Genomic DNA, 5,827 nt, shown 5'->3' with positions numbered 1-5,827 from the left:
TCACCCATCATTGTAGAGTACATATAAACCATGCCTGTGTTACAGCACACACGTGTCAGTCAGAGGACAACTTCAGGTGTTGGCCCTTGTTTGAGGCAGTCTCTTTGTTGATTATCACTGCGTGTCAGTCAGAATGTCACTGAGCTGGCCCAGGAGCTTCCAAGGACTCTCTCGTCTGCCCCTGACTTTACCATAGAGACACTGGGATTGTAGACATATGCTACAGCTCCCAGACTTACATGGGTTCTGAGGACTGGAACTCAGGTCTTCATGCTTGCATGGTAAGCTATCTCCCCACCTCCTTGGTCTACTTGGCCCAACATTTGTAACCCTTTTCTCTGACCATGGGGTGAGCAGAAACACAAAAACACCAAAAGCAGCATGCAGTACACCTGAGTGCACATACACACACACACACTCACACATATGTGTAAGCACATGCACATATGCATATACCTACCAGGATCAGTCATGAGCTCCCTCCAGACCCTCAAAAGAGGAGGAGAGGAAGCTGAGTGCCAAATATATCATTTCTCTCCAAACAGGCAATGTCCTTTTTGCCCAGAGTGGGATGGGGGTGGTCTGCAGCCATGACTGGCCTCGGGAAGGAGCCCCTCTGGCCCATATTTCACAGACACCCCAGACAGAACTGCTGTCAAAAGCTCTGTCTAATTTCCTCCCTGACTGCCGGCCCGGATCCCCCCACAAAGAAGGGCATTGTGTCCTCCCCAGCACCCTTGGCATCTGCTCCGCAGAGATCCGCTGGGAGACTCGGGGGAGGGGATTTGGGGGATGAAGGCACCGCATCCTGTGCCACAACCCTTAGAAAGGTCACAGATTCTTGAGTTGAAAGAGCTTGGTCCTGCCTGAGGGAGGCTCTATCCTCTATCCTCTCATAGTCCTCTTAGGCACTGCAAGACTCTGACTAGAGCCCTGAAAGGCCTTTAAAACTAACTTAAAAGAGGCTGGGTTCTCCATGTTCTCTCACAAGAGACGTAAGCTTCACACTTACTTCCCACAGCTGCAAGGAGACTCACCCATGTAGCAGGGCATGTTCAAGGTCTCTACCCCACTGGCGAGATCTATTATAAGGTGATTATTTGGGGAAGGCACATGGGATCCCAGAGAGCAGAGCCATGGGAAGACAGAGGGAAGGGAAAGTGGACTGGAGAGAGATGACAGTGACTGAGGGAGCAGCTGACAGACTTTTTGGGAGGACGCTGCTAGTTGGCGTTCTGGGTCTTTAGTCTCTCATTCTTACCAAGGGACATCACTATAGATGCTGACCCTCCCTAGGGCTCACTGGTTGTGGTCTCAACGAGGAGAGGCCAGGAGCAGAGCTCACGCCCACTGAAGGCCCTCTCTGAGCCAGGCGCTGTGCTAGATTCTATAGATGTGACCCTGACATCCCTGGGCCAGCCTGACTCTGCTTCAACTCATCTGTCTGCCTCCATTCGCTGTACCCAGGACTTACAGTCAACACTAGAGAAATGCTGTCATGAAACCAGTGACTCTCATCCTCACATTGTTATAAATACAGTGTGACCTCAACTTCTATAGGTCTAGAGACAGGGAAGCTGAAGCTCAGGGAAGGTAGTTGACTTTATGAGGACCACACAGCTTAATCTGTACAGAGCCTGTGCTGGCCCCTAAGCCTGTCAGTCTGGAGGCTCGTGTGGGTGCGTGCGTGCATGTGTGTGTGTGTGTGTGTGTGTGTGTGTGTGTGTGTGTGTGTGTGTACATGCAAGGTGGGACCCGAGGAGGAAGGCAATGAAGAATTTGGATTTCTCTGCCTACAGTGCAGAATGTGAAAGGAAAATAACCAAAGCCAGCTTGCTCCCCCAGACAGCCACAAGCTCAGACACAAGGCTGCAGCTCTCCAGCCAGGTGCACTGGGTGCTTTAGAAAGGATTTGTGTTCCTGGAAAACTGGGTTTAAATCACCTTTAAGAGCACAAAGAAAACCATCCCTGTAGCCACCAGGGAACCTGCAATGTGATCCAGGAACCCTTCAGAAAACATGGGTTTGCTTCCCTCAAGCATGACATCTGTTTGGTGATAGAAACCAACGTCAGCCAAGAAGAGCTCTGACTCCATGGTGGGTACCCTACTCAGTCCCAGCTCAGCCTGCTGCCTTCCTAGTCACGCTGGAGTTAAGCCCAGCCATGGGCCCCAGCTCTGGGGACAGCCTGGAATTCTGAGCCAGCAACTCCAAGGAGGAAATTAATAAAGACAAGCTCTCGCAGCCAGAACCATGGTGAGAGACGAGTTAGGTCATGTCTCTCTGTGTTCAATCGGATATGACTCCCAACCCTGATGTCACCTTTAAGCTATTAAGCATCACCCTTCCAGATGTGTGGAAATGGTTGACAAGTTTCTTATCAGGCGTTGCCCCTGAGCCTTGTTGGTGGCAGGGGTCAAGCCCTGGAAGCTGATTCTTTGCCAACCATAGGTCAAAGGGAAAAAGTGTTGTCCTAGCTTCAGACAGGAATGGGAAGGTGACAAAGTGATTGGCAGAGATTCTTGGTCCCATGACTACAGCAAGAAAGAGTTCTCCTGGACTGTAGAATCAGGCGGAGTCCTAAGGGCATGGTCTGCCAGATTTGTGATCCCTGAAAGCCTGGACTGTGTCTCATTGTCTAGCTGATCTTCAGATCATAGCTTCTAGTTAGTGGTCTATTTGTCTTGGAGCCAAGAAGCCACACAATAGCACTAATTTAACAGTTTCTTCATCCATCCAGCCACATAGCCACCTATCCATCCATCCATCCATCCACCCACCCACCCACCCACCCATATTGCTGGAGTTTCTTGTCCTAGCCTGGTCCCGCTACCACTTCTGCCCCAAATAAGTACACAAAGACTTAAATATAATTATATATTTATAATATATATATTATAAATATAATAATAATAAATAAATATAATTAAGCTGTTAGCCAATGGCTAGGGCTTCTTATAGGCTATCTCTGTCTTAAATATTAACCCATTTCTATAAATCTATGTATTTCCACGTGGTCTAAGCTTACCGGAGAATGCCCAGATCTGTTACTCCTTTCATGGCTACATGGCATCCCTTTTCTGCACCTCTCTGTCTCTCTCCCCAGCATCCTACTTGTCTCCTAGCCCCGCCTATCTTCCTGCCTCTACTGGACAAACAGTGTTTTATTCATCAACCAATAAGAGAAACACATATACAGAAGGACATCCTATCACATCCATCCATCCATCCATCCATCCATCCATCCATCCATCCATCCATTCCTCTGTCTATTCATCCATTGATTTGTTCATCCATCCAACATCCTATCTGTTCCTCTATCTGTCCATCTGTCCATTCATACACAGTTTTCCCATCTGTCAATCTGTCCATCAATCCATTTTCTACTCATTTATCCATCTGTCTATCCAACCATTCCACTGCTATATTTTGAAGCAGTATGTTTCATGCATCACACCAGTAGCTAGGGATAAAATGGTCAGAGAAATACATTCCCTTCCTTCCAAATAGAAGGACGACAGATTGAAATAGTGACCATAAATGCACAGACACAAGATAGGAAGACACAGATGAAGAGCAGCTACAGATGTCTTAGCAGCATTAGAGGCAAGGGTGTGGGTTTGGGATCATTTTGAGGGTATATAAAAATATGAATAGGTTCGTGGTTTGTGGGAAATGAATTTGAGAAGGGGCATCCAAGGAACAAAGAAACATGTGAGGTGGCCCAGAGAGTATGAAATGATACTGGCCTCACTAGTGACTGGGCAGGAGGGCTTAGCTGGCATAGGATCCTTTGCATGGCTGGAGAGCACATAGCTCTTTTTTTGTTGTTGTTGTTGTTTGTTTTACGAGACAGGGTTTCTCTGTATTGTTTTTGAGGCTGTCAGTCCAGCCCAGCCTCGAATTCACAGAGATCCGCCTGCCTCTGCCTCCCGAGTGCTGGGATTAAAGGCGAGCGCCACCACCGCCCGGCTGCACATAGCTCTTAATGGACAAGATTTCCATGCAAAAGTAGAGATCCAAGCCATGTACCAGGAATTATGTTGATTGTCAACTTGCCGGGATCTGGAATCATCTAGAGAACATAGGGCATGTTTGTGAGTGAGTTTCCAAAGAGGTGAGATGACCCACCCCGAGAGTGGGCAGCACCTTCCAATGGATAGATCAGATATAGAAAGGCAGGGAGGGGGCATGTTGCCTGGCTGAGTGTGTGTCTATGACTGCTGCTGCCATCACCTCCATTTTCCACTGACATCAGTGCAAGACTGGGGCTTTTGTGGACAGGATAGCTTCAGGGTTCTCAGCTTCTCTAGCATATAGAGACCATAGCTAGACTACTCAGTCCCCATTGCACTACTCAATCTGATAAATCCCATTCTCTCTCTCTCTCTCTCTCTCTCTCAATCTCTCTCTTCTTCCCTGAGGCAGGTTCACAAGTAGCCCAGCTGGCCTTAAACTCTTGATGTAACTAAGGCTGGCCTTGAACCCCTGATCCTCCTGCCTCAGCCTCCCAAGTGCTTGGATTACAGGTAAATGCTGCCATACTCAGTGGAAAGTTTTACCAACATGAAGAGCAGTTAGTCCCAGCAACAGTCCACCCTGAATTGATGAGTCAAATGATGGAGAAGGAGAGGCGCAGGGGAGCGTGCAAAAGAACCTGGAGAGCATTTGTGTGATGTGTATGCAAACCTTCATTTCACTGTCAGACTCAATAGACTTAGTCACTGCGGGAATTTTTGAGGAATTACAACTCTCGCACTGAAGGACTGATTATTTCTTCTGTTTCAGAAATGGATGTTGTTGGCTAATGTTGGGCTTTGCCCTCCAACTGAAAAGTAAGTTGGGCCACCTTTACACAATTGCACTTGTTTATTCCTTTATGTATATGTGTGTGTGCACGTGTACCATGGAGCACACGTGAGGTCAGAGGACAACTGGCAGGAGTCAGCTCCCTCTTGCCATGTGGATGGGGACTAAATTCAGATCATCAGACTTGGTGGCAAGGACTTTTACTCGCTGAACCATATCACCGCCCTATTTTGATATAGTTTTAAATTCTTCTCTGTGTTTGTGCAGGTGTGTGCATGTGAACATGTGTGGGCGCCCATACATTTGTGTGCACATGCATGTAGAAACAAGAGGATAACTTCAGGTGTCATTTTCTGGGCACTATTCACTTAAACTTTCAAAGTTTTATTTTATGTGTGTGAGTATTTGCCTGCATGTGTGTATGTGCACCATGTGAGTGCCTAGAACTCAAGGAGGCCAGAGGAGGTGTTGGATCCCTGGTAACTGGAGTTACAGATGGTTGTGAGCCTTATGTGGGCGTTGGAAATCAAATCTGGGTCCTGTGGAAGAGCAGACGGTGTTCTTAACCACTGAACCATCTCTCCCGCCCCACGTTTTTCCTTCTCCAACAAAGTCTCACACTGTCTGGAAAATCACCAAGTAGGACAGCTTGAGTTGTCTCCAGAGAGGAAGAGAGAGAGAGAGAGAGGATGTACATTTGCATGTTGTGCCCATAGAGGATGACCGATCCCCCTGGTGCTGGAGTTACAGGCAGTTGGGCAGTACCTGAGTCTGATGTCTGTGCTGGGAATTGAACTCTGTCCTTTGAAAGAGCACCAAGTGCTCCTAGTCCCTGAGCCATCTCTCCAGCCTAGCACCCACCTTTTGAAGAACCTGTGGGAGGTGCTTTGGTCTAAGTGACTTCTCTCCCTTCTCTTTTTCCTCACAGACACTGTCTGGGTCGTCATTAGATGGGAATCAGCATTACACATGAGAGCCAAGGCTCCAAATTCTATAAAGCAAGAGGCTGGAAACCTTG

Source organism: Mesocricetus auratus, unplaced genomic scaffold, assembly GCF_017639785.1.
Source record: "Mesocricetus auratus isolate SY011 unplaced genomic scaffold, BCM_Maur_2.0 Super-Scaffold_100007, whole genome shotgun sequence".
Taxonomy (NCBI): domain Eukaryota; kingdom Metazoa; phylum Chordata; class Mammalia; order Rodentia; family Cricetidae; genus Mesocricetus; species Mesocricetus auratus.
Note: the sequence above shows the minus strand (reverse complement) of the source record.